The sequence below is a fragment of the Rhineura floridana genome, chromosome 3 (assembly GCF_030035675.1).
Source record: "Rhineura floridana isolate rRhiFlo1 chromosome 3, rRhiFlo1.hap2, whole genome shotgun sequence".
Taxonomy (NCBI): Eukaryota; Metazoa; Chordata; class Lepidosauria; order Squamata; family Rhineuridae; genus Rhineura; species Rhineura floridana.
In genome coordinates, this window is record NC_084482.1 from 58,386,802 (window position 1) to 58,405,589 (window position 18,788).

The 18,788-nt window shown below is 43.5% G+C and overlaps 1 protein-coding gene across 2 annotated transcripts in view; it reads right to left on the minus strand.

Moving 5' to 3' along the window:
- The window catches only part of ACSF2 (acyl-CoA synthetase family member 2), a 95,981-nt gene that overhangs the window by 12,071 nt on the left and 65,122 nt on the right, over positions 1-18,788 (minus strand). The window lies entirely within an intron of this gene.

The window sequence follows — 18,788 nt, forward strand, 5'->3', positions numbered from 1 at the left end:
GGTACAACCACAGTGGCCTCGGGAGCTGAACTCCCAGCAGAGCAGGCGGGGTTGAACCCCCTGCCCCGCGGGCCCGCGGGAAGGACCTGCTGCTGCCTGGCGGGCGAAGAGGTGGCCGCTGTCTGTTCTATCCCCGGCTATGGGCTTGGAGTGAGACATAAACTGTAGCCAAAGATCTGCTTCCTTTTTGTCCCAGGGGAGGGAGGTATCAAAGGCCGCCCTCATACGAAACGATTCATCATAGGCAAGCCATGCTGCCCCCTGGAACTCAGAGTAGCCCCGATATACGATATCGAGGTATTTAATCAGGATAGGGCCCTTCTGTGGCTGTTTCTGCATCACCACCCCCATGTATGTCAGAAATGCAGGCAACCAATTGGCCCAAGTGCGCTCTATGCACCGCCTCTTGGGCTTGTCTGGTTCTGCCTCTTCGCCGTTATCCTTCTCCCTCCTAACTGGCTCCCTGTATAGAAGTGAGAATAAGTCAACATACTCCCCCTTCCATATTTTTTCCTTTGTAGCGGGCAGCAGGTGAAAGCCCAGTGGGGCTGATGTCTCCCCAAAAGGTATAGCCCCGTCCCGTGTGACTCTGTTAATTCTCCTTGATCTCTCAGTGGCTTTCAATACCATCGACCATGGTTTCCTTCTGGGGAGACTGGCTGAGTTGGGAATGGGAGGTACTGCATGGCTGTGGTTCCGCTCCTACTTGGCAGGTTGGCTCCAGAAGGTGGTGCTTGGGGAACACTGCTTGGCACCCTGGACTCTCCAGTATGGGGTTCCGCAGGGGTCAGTTCTGTCCCCCATGCTGTAAAACATCTACATGAAACCATTGGATGCAGTCATCCAGAGCTTTGGAGTGCGTTGCCATCAGTATGCTGATGACACGCAGCTCTATTTCTCCTTTTCATCTTCAGATGAGGCTGTCAATGTGCTGAACCGGTGCCTGGCTGTGACAATGGACTGGATGAGGACTAATAAACTGAGGCTCAATCCAGACAAGACTGAGATGCTGCTAGTGGGTGGTTCTTCTGACCGGATGGTGGATGTCCAACCTGTTCTGGATGGGGTTGCACTCCCCCTGAAGGAACAGGTTCATAGCTTGGGGGTTCTCCTAGAACCATCTCTGTCACTTGAGGCTCAGGTAGCCTCGGTGGCACGGAGTGCCTTCTACCAACTTTGGTTGGTGACCCAGCTACACCCCTATCTGGACAGGGATAACCTGGCTTCAGTTGTCCATGCTCTGGTAACCTCCAAGTTAGATTACTGCAATGTGCTCTACGTGGGGCTGCCTTTGAAGACGGTTTGGAAAATGCAGCTTGTGCAAAATGCAGATGCCAGATTGGTAACAGGGACCAGATAGTTCGAACATATAAAACCGATTCTGGCCCGCTTGCATTGGCTGCCTGTATGTTCCCGAGCTCGATTCAAGGTGCTGGTTTTAACCTATAAAGCCTTACACGGCTTAGGACCACAATAGCTGATGGAACGCCTCTCCCGACACGAACCCACCCGTACACTACTCTCAACATCCAAGGCCCTTCTCCGGGTGCCTATTCGGAGGGAAGCTGGGGGTCTGGCCACAAGGGAGAGGGCCTTCTCAGTGGTGGCCCCCAAATTATGGAATGATGTTTCTGACGAGGTGCGCCAGGTGCCAACACTGTTGTCTTTTCGGTGCCAGATCAAGACTTTCTTCTTCTCCAAGACATTTTAGCATGTTTTTAAATTGCTTTTTTTTAAATGTGTTTTTAAATTTGTATATTTGTTTTTAATGTTTTTAATTGTTGTAAACCGCCCAGAGAGCTTTGGCTATGGGGCAGTATACAAATGCAGTGAATGAATGAATGAATGAAGAGGCATGTTACTAGAATGTTTGGGATACTGTTGGTCTCAGCAAGCTGGATGGTTACAGTGCTGCTAAGATGTCATATGTGCTAGCAGCAAGCAAATGGCGAGAGGTAAAGCAGATATAAAATCTGCTTCTGGATTTCAAATTCCCCTAAGCATGAAAAAGTGTATGCAGTGAAATAAACAAGGACATATATTTAATGGTATGATGTATGGAAGGTATTTCAGGGTGGTAACAAAGAGGACAGGGATACAGGGAGGATTTAGGTGAGCAGCTGCAACACATACAGATATGTACATTACACCCCTCAGCTGCCACCGTCTTTGGGCCGTGGAGGCTGGTCCATTAGGGCAAATGAGGCAGCCCCACCAGCATTAGTTTGACCCCAGCCGGCCCCCATCTGCCTGCCTTCTTACTGACAACCTGTCCAGGGACGATACCGCCAGTCAGCTTCCTCCTCTTCAGTCTTATGTTGCCCTTGTAGAACAGGGAGGAGGATGGGGACAGAACTAGAATTAGTTGGATCTACCTGTCATTGGCTCTAGCTTCACTTACTGTTGGTCTCTGTGTCTTCTGCCTTACCAGTCCCAATAGGCACCAGCCACCAGTGCCTTTGGGCTTTGAATAACTAAGCAGGTGGGATGTGTGTCAAAATCAGCATACTGCAGGCACAGCCATGCTCCGCCAGCAGACACAAATATAAAGCAATGATATTAGCAGTTGGGACAGGCCGCTCGGTACGTCTGCTAACCTGTACCATGTGAGACTGAGTGCATCTTTGCTTACAGTCCAGCAGTGACAAAAGATCCATCCCCGCCAGCCACTGTTCAGCAGTAGAATATGTATCCCTATAAAGGCATTGTCTGGGTGTGAATCAAAATGGGGGGGAAAGGTAATTTTGAGACTTCTGTTGCACAGAAAAGTTTTGGGAAGCTTGGAAGTTCTTGAAATTCTAGAAATCCCTGTTTAACTAGAGACCAAACTGGGGCAGAAATAAGTGAGTGCGTGTACTTGAAGGTGACGATCGCTCAGTGGTTCCCAAACTCCTCCCACCTCCACCCGACAACCTGAAAACTGCTGAGGGTCTTGGCAGACCACTTAATGAATTTTCTGACTGTTGTTCAGCCATTGTAATGCTAGAGGCTAAACTACTTTTAAACAATTACACGGTATTCAAATTTCAATACAATAAAATAAAAGAAATGAAAGAAGCAACAAAAATACAACTAGAAATCAATATGATCAGATATTGTCACTATTTCTTGATCATTTATAAATTTCTTTTCAAAATCTCCCATCTTCAACCACAAATCCATTTTTAGACGTTTTCTATAAACCTTTTCTATAAACTGACAACTCTCTTTCTCTTGCATGCACTCTCTCTTAGCTTCTTCCCCTCTTTCTCACTGTTTCCTTCTTTCCCATGTATTGACTCCCCACTCCTTTCAAGTGCCTTGTTGGCCTCTTCCCCTGCCGCTTTGGACCTTCCCCCATCTCGTCACCAGCTGCAGCTTTATTCCTCTGAGGAAGGCAGAGCCTCCTCCCCGCAGCACTTCCAATCTGTCCCGCTCACCTTCTGGGCAGACTGCTGGCTTCGAAGGCGCCCTGCAGTGCTACAGCCGCAGACTACCTGAATAAAGCTCATGGATTCTTGGTGGTCCGTGGACCACTTTGGGAACCCCTGTGATAGCTCTCTCCTTGCGATTTGCTTCATCAGTCAATGTCACAGGTAATGCATAGGTGTGTGGCACAATTTCCTAACGATTGTATTGCAACATGTTGCACTTCCCCGGCTGGGTATAAAGGAGAAATTAGCCTTTATTACTAGGTTTGTATTACAGTAGCCTAACATTTATACTAACAGCTGCATTTAAATTCCTTTCAAAATACCAGGGAGAAAATAAAGTGATACTATCATAAGAGAAAAGGGTAAACCTGGTAAGAAAACAAAAGTAGTTTTTGAACTTCAAAGACAATGTAACAAATGGAGGAATGAAATAATAAACCAAAGGAAGTACTTAGAGTGAAAGAGCTAGTTACCAACCCTGTCCCCCTTTGCCCTTTGTTGATGTTATGTGCCTTCGATTACGACTTATGGCGACCCTATGAATCAGTGACATCCAACAGCATCTGTTGTGAACCTCTCTGTTCAGATCTTGTAAGTTCAGGTCTGTGGCTTCCTTTATGGAATCTATCCATCTCTTGTTTAGCCTTCCTCTTTTTCCACTCCCTTTGCCCTACGGGATGGATTTAATTATCCCTCTAATAACACTGGGTATTGTCTAGACTTGAAACCAACACTATTCTTTTTGGGCCCTCCTTTGGCAACTTGCTCTCCATTTTCCCAACACTATTGCCTTGTCAGCTTGGAACAAAGTAGACCATCGCTCTGTCCCTTTAGGAGTTTGGGTATGTGCAAGGCCCCAGGGCAAAATCCTACACTTTCTCAATCCTCAGTTTGGAAAGACTGATTTGGATTGCTGGGGATAATGCTATATAGACCCAGCTGTGCTCAGTTCCTATAAAGGGAAGGCTGGCAGAGCTCGACCCTACATGGAAGCTGCACCACCTGAGCTGGAAACCTTCCTAGTATCAGAGAGAACAGGCACATTGTGGCTACTCTGTGGAGAAGAAAAAATCCACTGCATATGCTCAGAGGCATTTTCAATTTTTATTGCAGTTTTTTCACATTTGTTGTTGTTGTTGTTTTATTGTTTTGTTTTTATTGTGTGATATATTTATTTGTGTTTTCAACAATGCTGTAAGTTGCTTGGAGACCTTCAGATAACAAGTGACAAACAATTCTAAACAACAACAACAATTCCCTCTTGCTGGGAGGAACGGCGGGATATAAATCAAATAATAAATAAAATAAATAAATAAATAAAATAAAAACATGTCCAAGCTGTCCAAAAAAAAAGATGTCCAAGCTGGATTTAGAAAAGTAAGATCATATTGCAAACATTCGTTGGTTAATGGAATGGTCTAAGGAATTTCAGAAGAAAATCACCCTGTGCTTTATAGATTATAGCAAAGACTTTGATTGTGTAGATCACGAAAAACTATGTAATGCTTTAAAAGAAATCGGGGTGCGACAACATCTGACTGTCCTGATGTGCAGCTCTCAACAAGAGGCTACTGTAAGGACAGAAACATGGAGAAACTGATTGGTTCCCCATCGGAAGGGGTGTGAGACATGGGTGTATTTTATCACCCTATTTATTTAATCTATGCGCAGAACATGTCATAATAAAAGTGGGATTGGACCAAGATGAAGTAGGTGTGAAAATTGGAGGGAGAAATATCAATAATTTAAGATATGCAGACAATACCATATTAGCAGCAGAAACTAGCACTGATTTGAAACGAATGCATATGAAAGTAAAAGAGCAAAGCACAAAAGGACTACAGTTGAACATCAAAAAGACTGAAGTAATGACAACAGAAGACTTATGTAATTTTAAAGTCAACAATGAGGATATTGAACTTGTCAAGGATTATCAATATCTTGGCATAGTCATTAACCAAAATTGAGACAATAGTCAAGAAATTAGAAGAAGGCTAGGACTGGGGAGGGCCGCTATGAGAGATCTAGAAAAGGTCCTCAAAGGCAAAGATGTATCATTGAATACCAAAGTCAGGATCATTCAAACCATGGTATTTCCGATCTCTATGTATGGATGTGAAAGCTGGACTGTGAAAAAAGCAGATAAGAGAACAATCAACTCATTTGAAGTATGTTGTTGCAGGAGAGCTTTGCAAATACCATGGACCTTGAAAAAGACAAATAATTGGATGTTAAATCAAACTAAACCAGAACTATCACTAGAAGCTAAAATGATGAAACTGAGGCTATCATACTTTGGACACATAATGAGAAGACCTGATTCACTAGAAAAGACAGTAATGCTGGGAAGAACAGAAGGGAGTAGAAAAAGAGGAAGGCCAAACAAGAAGCGGATCGATTCCATAAAAGAAACAACAGATCTGAACTTACAAGATCTGAACAGGGTGGTTTACTACAAATGCTACTGGAGGTCACTGATTCATAGGGTCGCCATAAGTCATTATCTACTGGAAGGCACATAACACACATAGAGATTGATGCTCAACATTTCCAACTGTTGGAATGCTTCACCATTATCCTGTATGATAAGACCAGCATCCTGGAACATGTGAATGAAGCCAGAAAGGAGCTGTTTTGCCAGAAGAGGAAGACAATGGAAACACTTTCCACAACCAAAGATGCACTATTGCAGCACTCAAAGCAGGCTGCATATCAGGCTGGAATATGGTACACCAGTGAGCAGAGTGAACAACACACACCTAGGGATGGAAAAATCTGTCCGTTTCGGTTCTCTCAGTTTCTCATTTTTCCAGTCTTTCTACTTGTGTGAAAAAGATTTCCCTGAATGGAATTGCATGAGCAAGCGAGCACTCCTAAGTTGAAAAGCTGGGGCTATCAGTGCACGCCTGCACATTTGTCTGCGTGTCCTGGGTGGCAGTGGCGGTGGTACTTCTTCAAGATCCGCCTTGGACACTGAGTTGGATTGAGCCTCCAATTCCTCCTCCTCCAGAGGAAGCACACGCGGCGGCAGCTCAGGTGCAAGGGGATGGAAGGGAGGAGAAGGGGCTGCTGCAAGCTACTGGGCCCCTCGCCTGGACACCATTCTATATCTTTCTCCTCCTGACCACTCCAGGAATGCCCCATGGGGCTCATGACACCCTTGGGCCAACTTTGGCAGGACATTATTTGGTTAAGAGGTGGTGGTCCCGTTCACTGTCGAAGTTGGCCTGAGGGGTGGGAAGATAAAGATCTGGCCCATTGGGCCAAAAAGGTTTCCCAACGCTGCTCTATAACATCTCCCTTATAATTTTTTTTCCTAAGCAGAAAGGTCCTAAATGCTTTAGCCTCAGGAGGAAGGTGCTTCAGCCTCCATGTCTTTTTGGTTGCCCTCCTTCTGCACCTTTTCCAGCTCTACAGTGTTAGGTCTATCACTAAACTTCTCTTTTTCTGGTCCTCCAACCAAATAGGCAAAATGAACAGACTTGGCAAAATACTGAGTCATTTCCAGTGGTCTTTGGTCCGGATAGAAGCAATTGCATTCTGGGGTATTACCTGGGGTATTCCTAAGTGGATACATGTGTCTTTGGGTAGTACTACAAAGAAATGAAGCAGAATAAAATCTGGTTGAGTCCAAAGTAATAAATACCATGTACACTTTCATGTAATGGAAGTATGAGTACTGCCAGTGTTTTCATGGTGTATGAAGTTTTGAACACACTTCAGTAAAGTTCCTCATTAAGTTGTTTTCTTTATCCTTTTTGTGGCCACAACTCCAAAGTGACATGAAAAGGGCTTGGGACCAATTTTGTTTTAATAAAAAAACTTATTTAATTAATTTTTAAAATATCCCTGTTCTAGATTGTGTCTTTCGCACCAGATGAATGAGCTCACAAGAAATCACCTCAGTGCTGAAATGACTGCATGGAGAATTTGTAACTGGGAGTTAAGGTCTAAAGAACCATCTGCATGATTTGTGTTAAATCCACTGATCTTTGTAACATTTGAATGAACAAATTACCCCATAAAAAGCAGAAGTCTTTGTGCTCCATTGTTTAATTAATTGATCAATAATATTAACTGATTAAAAAGTTTTAATCAATCAAAATGATGATCTTTAATACAAGAACTGGAGATGGCAAGAACCATCTTAAAAGAGGTATTCTATCTCACAGAGGAGGGGATGCCTCTTCTAATGTAATGCCAGCAACAATATGTGTGCATCATCTAAAAAACAAAGTTTTCTTCTAGCTTCAAAACTATGGTTTTTATCCATGTGTAAATTTAACAGAGCAATCTAATCAAGTAGTAAGTCATAAATAATTGACTTAAGATTCCTTTAACTGGGTGATACAGCCCTACAAATTATGCATTTGGTGTTTGGTCTGAAAAGAACCTGCATCATCAGAATGTTAATAGATTGTTTTTGGAGGAGCATGTTTAAAGGCTTTTTTTCCCCAGCAGCAGAGGCAAATAGCCCTGTCTCCATGCACATCATGTGAAAAATATCAACCCACTGAACCTAGCCAGACCACTGGAGATCTGGGGCTATTTTTCTGCAACGCTGAAAACCAGCCTCCTGTTATTTTTCTGCCTTGGTGGCTTGGAGCTAAATCTTCTTTCCAGAATGAATGATTAGCATTTTTGTGGTTCGTAAGTATTTCTCCAGCTTCTGCTAGAGCTTCAGAAGTACTGCTTGGCAGCTATCAAACAGACGCATGTGGCATTAACTTGCTATTTTATCAGTGCCTTCAAAGATGCCCCCACTAAGTAACTAAATCATTTGTCTGAAAGAGGTAGGAAGAACGGCATTTATGCAGAGGGTGGAGAGCAAAGAGGAAGTTGCCCAATGGGCAATGAGACTCAGAGGGGCAGAAATATCAAGGGAGGGGGAAAAGCCTGGGGTTGGGCTTTGAATTAGCTCGGCAACTGGTGTTCAGAGGAGTAACAAAAGCAAGTGCCATTAAGGACAGGTAGACCAGCTCTCTCTCCCCCCTCCCCCATTTTGCTAGGGCACACTTTTATCCTAAGAACAGATATGGGGCTTGGAAGTAATTTCTTCTAATATCTCCCTTAGCACTTCTGGCTGAAACCAAATCATACTATTCTAGGGGGCCATTACAAATCCCTTGGAAAGTTGCTAACTTTTTCTCTGTCTCTCAAACAGGAACTCTTAGCAGAAACTAGTAATGATTTGAAATGAATGCTGATGAAAGTTAAAGAAAGCACAAAAGCAGGACTACAGCTGAATGTCAAAAAGACTAAAGTAATGACAACAGAAGATTTTTGTCACTTTACAGTTGAAAATGAGGACATTGAACTTGTAAAGGATTATCAATACCTTGGCACAATCATTAACCAAAATGGAGACAATAGTCAAGAAATGAGAAGAAGACTAGGACTGGGGAGGGTAGCTATGAGACAACCAGAAAAGTTCCTCAAATGCAAAGATGTATCACTGAACACTGTAGTCAGGATCATTCAGACCATGGTATTTCCGATCTCTATGTATGGATGTGAAAGCTGGACAGTGAAAAAGGTGGATAAGAGAAAAATCAACTCATTTGAAATGTGGTGTTGGAGGAGAGCTTTGTGCATACCATGGACTGCGAAAAAGACAAATAATTGGGTGTTAGAACAAATTAAACCAGAACTGTCACTAGAAGCTAAAATGATGAAACTGAGGTTATCATACTTTGGACACATCATGAGAAGACATGATTCACTGGAAAAGACCATAATGCTGGGAAAAACAGAAGGGAGTAGAAAAAGAGGAAGGCCAAACAAGAGATGGATTGAGTCCATAAAGGAAGCCACAGACCTGAACTTACAAGATCTGAACAGGGTGGTTCATGACAGATGCTCTTGGAGGTCACCGATTCATAAGGTCGCCATAAGTCGTAATTGACTTGAAGGCACATAACAACAACAACAACAACAAAACAGGAACTCCTGTGTCTTTAACAGCAGCCTGCCAGACAGAAATTTAACTGGTGATGTTTTGCCCCATCACTTCATTTCGTTACCAACAAAAGCTTCACCTGGTACATTTTTGTTTGTCAAGTAGCAGTTAAAGTCACAGGAGTCCCACCTCAGAACAATCAAATAAACTGGCAACGTAGTTCTCTGGTGCTCCTGAAGAACATGTAGTGGACTCCCTGCCTGATACCTTCCTAGCAATGTAAGGTTGGAGACAGAGTATGTGGCTCCAAATTCAACTTTAGTCTTAACTGACAGTCTTCAATTTTGAGGAAGGATTGGCCCAGGGGAATGGGCTGGTCTAGGGGTATGGAACTATTCTCCTTTGGACCAGGCACTTTACGGAGCAGGATCCATGTGATCCATTGTTGTGCTCCAGAAAGGGGGGGAGGGAGAAGAGAGCGAGATGATTTAATACATGCCCATAAGCCATTGTTTCTAATCTCAGCCTAGTGGCTTCAGCCACAAATCCTGATTTGCACCAGGTGCTAAGATTCAGACTTCAGCTCTTTGCAAATAGCGGCTGCACTGTATTGCCAGGTGGGGGTCACACAGAAGGTATACAAGTTAACTTTAATAGAACATAAGGGTGTGGTAACAACAACAACAAAAAGGACCATCTATACCCAAAACTAGGAGGACCAAGAAAGCCCTGAGCTTCGACGCCACTGAAATCTATATTTATGCTCTTTTGAGAATGTTGCATTTATTTGCTTGCCCCACAACTGCCTCTGCGGAGAGGCAGACGGGAGTCTGACCTTTGTAAATTATTAGCCACTTGATTCACCCGCTTTGTACAGTAGCAGCGTTTGCAGAACTGTTCATCAACTAAGAACGAGGGGATTGCAGGATAATCCTGCCTCTTCTGAAATGTCCTACTGGCCCAGGCCCCAGGAGGCCTCTAAGCAGGGCTAAATAGAGACCCAGTAAAAGTGAGGTATGTGTTGCCCTGCTGCAGGAGGAGCATTGACACTGGGGCTATTGTCACTGACCACATGACTCCCAGGAGACACTGGCATGAACTAGGTAAACGGTGGACTTATGAGAATCACTGCCTGCTCTTTGCCCAGCTCTTACTCATCCCTGGTAAAGAACTGTGAAAGTTAGGAGGCAAATACTAAATCCTGCTGCAGTGACACCAAGAGGTCCAGGCTTTAGGCAACAAATAGCAGAGAGTTCGAAGGCCGTTCTCTTCACGGCCAACCCCTCACGGGGACTTACTGATTCTCCCCACTCCCCCCCCCAAATAACCTCCTACAGAAGTCTGTTTCTTGAGGCAACAGGGGAGCCCAAAAGCATGCAAAAAAAGGGATTTCCCTTTTGCTAATATTGACAGCACACACATGGTCGTATGATACAAAAAGCCAGTTGGGACCTCCTGATAGCACTTGCTTGATATGTCCAGAATGCAAGGTGTGTGGATATCGATTAACCTCTGAGGTGCACAGGGTGAGCCATGCACAGCACAATCTATATGCCTATGTCAATAGCAAGGGTAGCCAACATGGTGATCTCCAGAATGTTTAGTTTACAATCCCCATCAGCCTCAGCAAGGATAGCCAATGGTCAGAGGTGAGAGGAATTAGGCTCACCAGCAGTTGTGGATTTTCACACTGATTATCCCTGGTCTATACTTTTTATCTTGCAGAACAAAAATTGAATTGCCTTAAACTGACATGAACCCTTTGTCACTCTGTTATATCCCAGCCAAACAGAGGACTCTTTGTCCAGGATATAGTTTAAAAGAAAGACAGCTTTCTATCTCTCTCTCTCTCACACACACATACACATAATTCTGTTAAATAAAAATATAATTTTACAAATTATTTGTTAAAATGCTTTAAAATAATTTAGTATAGCTGCTTAAAACCTATTAAGACACCACCCTTCTCCGTAAAAATGGCCCTTTGTGCATCTTCCCCTTTTGTTTGTTGAATGTTATGTGCCAATCAGGTGTGAAATCTATTTTAAGCTGAATTTACACAAAATGCACTGGAGCTGCTCCCACCAGGTTTTACAGTAAAAAGGGGCAGGGGTTGACAAGCATAAAGTGCCCATTTTTAGAAGGGAAAGGTAGAGACACACTGGAATTGGCAGAACAGTTAGTGTGTCTACCCAAAAACTAATGGAAGAGGAGCAAACAGCAGCAGAAATGAGAACTTGCAGGGGAAGAGAATGAACAGAGGATACACCAAGAAGCCAAAGCTCAGAACAGGTAAGAGAATGAAGCTGAGAACATAGGTAAGGGCTGGGCTACAGGTTATGGGCAACATAGGGATGGGTATCTCAGTAGTGAGTTCTCCACCTCCCCAGCACTTCACTTCTGAGAGAACTTCATGGGAAGTTGTAAAAAATGTTACACACTTTGCCAGTAGTAAGCAATGCCCAAATTAACACACACCCCAATATGCAAAAAATTGCCTCCAACTTCAGTCAAAAATCCCTTTGAAATCTAACTCTGCAAAATAGAGGCCTGGCCAGTATTTGTAAGACCCACAGGATGCACACTTGGGAACACCTCCTCTCAACAATGGAAAAAGGCAGACATCCCTGTGAATAATCCTTCCTCTGTGCCCTAAACCAGTCCTTGGATTTCCTCTCTTTCTTGAGACCGTCTCGCCTCTGTAAACACCCCACCAGCTTGGCTTTTGTAGCCAGCTTCAGCGGTGAAAGCCTCAACAAGCTCATATTTGTATGCGCAGGCCCCAGCTGTTTGCTACAGCCAGCACCTGGCTAGAAACCAGCTCAAAATGTTCCATTTCTAACCTCTACCCTCAGCTCCTCCAGTCTCTCTCTCTTCCTCCCCCATCCCCCCCCCCCAGCTTGGCAAAGAACTAACACTTGGGGTTGTTGAGTTTTTCTTCACTTTCTCTCATTCATATCAACGTTGCTGATCTTTGCCTCAGGTTGATAGGTTTAGAATAGGAGTAGGGCGCCCCCTTTCCGTTGAGGACTGCATTTCGTTGGAGGCTGCATGCTGATGGTGAGTGGGGCCTACCTCCCCCGTCGTGTTCTCTCTCTCTCTGTGCAATCCTCTCCTCGCTCTCTTCCTTCCTTCCATGTTTTTTACTCCTCATACCTACATGGAATTAAGATGAAGGCTGCCCACCCCTCATTTAAAAAAGCTTGTGCTGGATACCATTTCCTCTGTCACCCACGTGTTTCTTTCTTGGGAGTTCAGTGTCATAGACTGCCGGGCCATGTAGCCCAACCTACTGAATACAGCCCAAATATGGGTGCTCTTGCCTTTGAAACCAAGGGAAAACAGGAAAGTTCTATCTCTGCACTGGCCTTCAGTATAGAGATATACTATGTGCCCTATTCTCTTGCTCTAAGTTTTGCTGAACTAGTAGGGGATCACAGTACACCGAAGGAAGGGAATTGTATGTCTTCCCACTCCTCTCTCACTAGTCTAGTCTGCCAGGATCTCTATTACAGATGATTTATGAGTAGATGGGGCTGCACTCTCCCTTAAAAAGAAGCAGTTTTTGAGCTTGGAGGTATTGTTGAACCCAGCCTTACACTTCCTGGATGACTAGGTTGTTGCTGGGTGTGCCTTTTACCAACTTTGACAGATAGAGAAGCTGATCCTATTGAAGCCCTTGTAATGCTGTGGAACAATGGGATGCGTTGGGCTCTTAACACGGTTGCCCCCGAGCACCCTCTCCGGCATTGTGGAGCCTGATTTGCACCTTGGTATGCCAGTGAACTAAGGGCAATGAAACAGGCTAGATGACCGCTAAAGGGCAAGTAGTGAAAGACATGCTGTGAGGCTGATTGGGCAGAAGTAAAACCGTGCCTATTGTGTGGCCGTCATGGCAGCAAAGAAGGCCCACTTCTCTGCCACCATTGCATCCTCAAGCAGCCGTCCACTGGAGCTTTTCCATATGATCCCGGGTCTGTTGACATCAGCTCCAGGAAATGGAGTTTTAGACCCTTCAGAGGCCCACTGTGAATTGTTTGCAAGGCACTTTGAGGGTAAAGTTGCTCACCTGCATAGCAATCTTGATGCCCATCCACATCTACTGTAGTCCCCAGTGAGATGTCCAGTGCAACAACTGTTGCAACTTCTTGGGATCGGTTTCACTTGATGCAGCCTGATGACGTGGACAAGATGCTTGTGATGATGCAACTAATAACATGTCCTCTTGACCCTTGCCCTTCTTGGCTTATTAAAGCTTGCCGTGTGGGGGGGTGTTGACCGAGAGGATCCAAGTGTGATTAATGTGTCATTGTGGGAAGGAGTGGTTCCAGCCACCCTGAAAGAGGCAGTGATCTGACTGCTCCTGAAAAAGCCCACCCTGGTCCCACTGGTTTGTGACAACTACCACCCAGTCATAAATATCCCCTTTTTAGGGAAGGTGATCAAGAGGGCTGTGGTGCAGCAATTGCAAGTACTCTTGGATGAAATAGATTATCTTAACCCATTCCAATCTACATTCAGGCCTGGTTATGGATGACCTTTATCGGGAGGAGGATAGGGGGAGTGCGACCCTGTTATTCTTACTTGATCTCTTGGAGGCTTTTGATACCATTGACCATGGTATCCTTATGGGTCAACTTGGTGAGATGGCTATTGGAAGCACTGTTTTACAGTGTTTCCAATCCTATCCCCAGGGGGATTTTCAAATAGCATTGGGTGATTGTCTTTCGGCCCCCTGGAAGTTGTGCTGTGGGGTGCCGCAGGGTATCATCTTGTCCCCCATGCCGTTTAACATCTATATGAAGTCCTTGGGAGTGGTCATCAGGAGATTTGGGGTGAGGTGTCAGCAGTACATTGATGATACCCAGCTCTATTTCTCTGTAACATCTGAATCAGGAGAGGCCGTGCAAGTCCTGGACCAGTGCCTGGACTTGGTGTGGGATGCATGAGGGTCAATAAACTGAGTCTGAATCCTAGCAAGAAGGAGGTGCTGTGGGTTGGTGGTTTCCGAGTTTGGATATTTGGTTAATTGCCTACTTTGGATGGGTCTGAAAGAGCAGGTTCATAGTCTGGGGGTGCTCCTGGATCCATCTTTGTCGCTGGAAGCCCAGGTGATATCAGTGTGTAGGAATGCCTTTTACCAGCTTCGGCTGGTATGACAGCTGCAGCCATTTCTGGACCAGGATAGCCTAACCACTGTTGTTCATGCACTGGTAACCTCTGGATTACTGGATTACTGTAGTGTGCTCTATGTGGGGCTGTCCTTGAGATTGGTCAGGAAGCTGCAGCTGGTGCAAAATGCGGCAGCATGACTGCTCACAGGGGCAGGATATCACCAACATTTCACCCTGCTGCCGAAAGAATTGCACTGGCTGCCTATTAGCTACCAGGCTAAGTTCAAAGCTCTGGTTTTGGTGTACAAATCTCTATACAGCTTTAGAGCAGGATACCTGAAAGATTGTCTTGCCCCTACATGCCTTATCAGTTCACTGAGCTCTGCATCTTATCAGGAGGACTGTTCTGCACAACATAGGAAATGGACCTTTAGTGTAGTGGCACCTATCCTTTGGAATTCCCTCCTCTTAAATATTAGACAAGCGCCATCTCTGTTATCTTTCTGGCACCTATTGAACACCTTCCTCTTTCAACAAGCCTTTTAAGTAGAGGCCTTATCCTAGTCTGTGTCTGTGTTGGAATTGCTTTTTAAAATGTTTTTAAACCTATTTTTAAAAATGTTTTAATGTTTTGTTTTAATATATTTTGAAGTCTGTTTTTATGTTGTTTTACAGTGTTTTTAGTGTTTTTGTTTGCCGCCCTGGGCTCCTGCTGAGAGGAAGGGTGGGATATATATGAAATAAATAAAACTTTGGCTCCTACACCAGCCACAGCCTCTCTTTGGGAAACCAGACAGACCGAACCATAATTATTTATGCCTCACCATGACTGTAATATGTTCTATATCAAGACAGCTTAGAAACTTCCATTGGATCCAAATGTAGCTGCCAGAATATTCACTAGAAGTGACAGATTAGAACTTGTAACTGTGATGTAATACCATCTGAACTGCTTACCAATTTGCTTCTTAGCTAAATTCAAAGTGCTGGTTTTGACCTTTAAAACCCCAAATGTTTTGGAACCAGAGTATCTTAATAACTGCTTTCAATGATATGAAATTGCCCAGTCATGAAGACCATCCAATGAGACCCTGCTCTGTGTCCCTCCATCATTAGATGTCTGGAGACTGGACATATGAAGCAGAGGCCTTTCTGTGGTGGCATAAAAATATTGCCAGGAACAACAGGGAGGCGCAAATATACATGCAAACCAAGGAGAGGAGAGTCCTCCAGGTGATGAGGCCAAATAAGACTGCAGAATTATTGTGGCCCAACACGTTTTGGTCATCACAAAACCCTTTGTCAAGGGCAATATTAGGGAGGCTTAAGACAAATTCCTCATAAAATTGAAATGTAACATTCAAAGAAGCAACTAACCAGAGGATCCTCCCTAACATTGCCCTTGACAAAGGGTTTTGTGATAACCCAAAACACATTGGGCCACAATAAATTATCATTAATATTTCAACAACTCTGCAGTGTCATCTGGCCTCAGCACCTTGATGACTCTCCTCTCCCTGATTTGGGATCAAAATATTGCAACACTTTGCTCAAGAGAGTTTGCCTGGCCCCACCTCTGCCATCTTCCAGACAGCATTTTTAAATACTGCAACTTGACTTGAACTTGGTTTTGCTGATGCTACTTTTATTTGGTTTTATTCATATTTTAATTCTAGCTTCATTATAAATTTTGATTGTTCTGTTTAATTGTTAGCCACCTTGAATATATTTTTATATACAAAGATGGGTTAAGATGATATATAAAAATTAGAAACTCTGTTCACATGACCTCTTGAACTAATCTTTTTGCTAGCTATGTAATGAGTTCCTGTTACTTTAATTTCCATTAGAGTTCACATCATTAAACAAACACCAATATTCTTAATATTATCACTGTGCATATGTATATAAACATAGGTTCAAATTCTCCCCGTGCCACCACTACCATCTACCATGCAACTCACCATTAAGGTTACCAGATATGATCACATCTAAACAGTCAGGCACAACTGCCCATATTCTTCATTCCAACTGTTAATGAAGGGCTTTTAAAGCATCATCCTATTGGAAGCTTCTGTTGCAACATCACACAGTTGCATGGCTGCTACTGGAGATGTCATATTAAGTCAAAACAAAGTGACTTGGTCAAGGCACCTAGTGAGAGAGGTGTGCTGAGATCTGAATTCAGTTCCAGTGGGATAGCCTGAACAGCAATGTGCAGTGTCAAGGGCAAGAAGACTGTGAAGAGAAGCACTTTACAAGAGCTAGACACTCATAATAGCCAATGGGTACATATATATGGAAAGCTCCCTTTAAGACAAGTGCGAGGGACAGGTCAATGGAATATCATAAAATCAGGTAAGAACGTGGCATAGGAAGCACTCCAGTAACTGAACTGTTGATCCCAAAAGCCAAATACAGACTCTGGGAATGGAAAACATTAGGAAGAATTAAAACAGACCAGAAAATTAAAACAAACTACTGAGTCAGGAGTTATCCTGAGGGCAACCTCAGTGCTTGATCAACCTACAATTCTCCTGTAATATTAGAATGAAGTCAAGTTTCTACATGTTTATCTCAAGGATCTTGGTACAAGGGAATACTTAGCATTATACTGCACCACAATAGAGTTCACAGCCCTTTACATATAGTAGTACAGTAATTCCTGAGCATCAGCTCTGCAGGATAGATCTGTATCATTATTCCTTTATTGCACCTAGGCAGTTTATGGCTCAGATAAGATTTGAACCAGGGACTGCCCAAGTCACAACCCAATACTGTGTAACTGTTACACTACATCAGCTCCACTCTATAGGATTCATGACATTATGTAGCTTTTCATCCTCTGCAGTGGTTTGCTCAGCCTTTTAAAAAAGCATCATTTATAGGATGACTAATACGGTTATATGAAACTTGCTTGCTGGTTAAGGAATGTTTGTATGTGTTGGTTGTTTTTAAACATTCATCTGTCTATTTATGCCTCTACACTTTTGATGTAAAATTTTAAAATGTCAGTAATATTTTTAAGTGTCATTTGTTTGAAGTTAAGCGGAAGGCAGAGTTATCTGCATTCTACCTTTCTCTAACAAAGACAATTCCAACATATGAGTTAGTTTCCAAAGATCTTAGCTATTATTATCATCTCATTCTAACATCTGTAATTTGATCAGCACTTTCCACATACATAATCCAAGACCATAAAAAACACATGGTGATAGCCCTCTCATTTTCCATATGGCTTCCAACAGTTTTAACACAATGAGTGAAATCCCTGAAAACCATGTGAAAGCCCAATATTAGTTATATTCAGGTAGACCCACTGAAATCAATGGACTTAAGCCAACTGATTTCTATGGGTCTATTCTGAATATGGCAAATATTGGATATCACCCACTGTACCTCTGTTCATCCACCCAAAGAAGTTAAAGGGAAATGACTACACTAAGGTAAGGGTAGCCAGTGCTATACCTTCCAGAGGTTATTGGATTCCAGCTCCCATCATCTCCGACTATTTACCATACTGGCTGGCCCTGATGTGAGTTGGAGTCCAACAATATCTGGAGGGCATCAGGTTAGCTATATCTGGTCTATGGTCATCTAAAGGTTCAGGATATAGATGAACAGCAGCAAAATTATTTTGAATCCAAGTTACAACATAGCTGATAAATCCATACAAAACAACAGTACAGCATTGGTGTGGGTTGTATTACTTAACATCCAAGATCAATCAGCAGTTAACTCTAAGAATATATCTGTTACTGGCATTAGTATTATAAATAGTGGAAAACTATAAAAGATGCATATCACTGAGCTCCATGTAAGCCAGATGGAGAGGGTGGGGAGTGGTTTGCATCCACAATTACCAATCAATGTGCTCAGTGGAACAGACAAAAAGATGCCCTGTTCATACATTCCCAGTGAACTGGATGGTGAAAGAATTCAGATTTCTACATTAGTTGAGCTGACAAGCCTCTCCTACTAGCTACTGTTTAGAATGCAAGAAAGAGAAATTCCCCCTCACCATATCTGTTAGAGACAGGTTTTATTTTCCTGTACACATGGTTTTGGGGAATAACGAGAATCTCCCTCAACAGTAGACATGCAAATACAGTTTTCTGTGATAATTTGTTAGCAGGGAAAGCACTCCCTGCACCATCAAAATTAAGGAGGAGATGGAAGGAGGATCCACCTCTGCTTGCCTGGTGCCAAGGGGTTAAAGTCACACCAAGTTCCCAAGGCCAGATTACTTCCAAGTCAGAGTCTGGCTGCTGCCTGCGGTTAGTGGGAAGGGATTTTGTTTTTTAATAACATTATAAATAGGGCTGTGTTCAGCTTGCTGCAGGCTCACTCTCCCTTTCACTC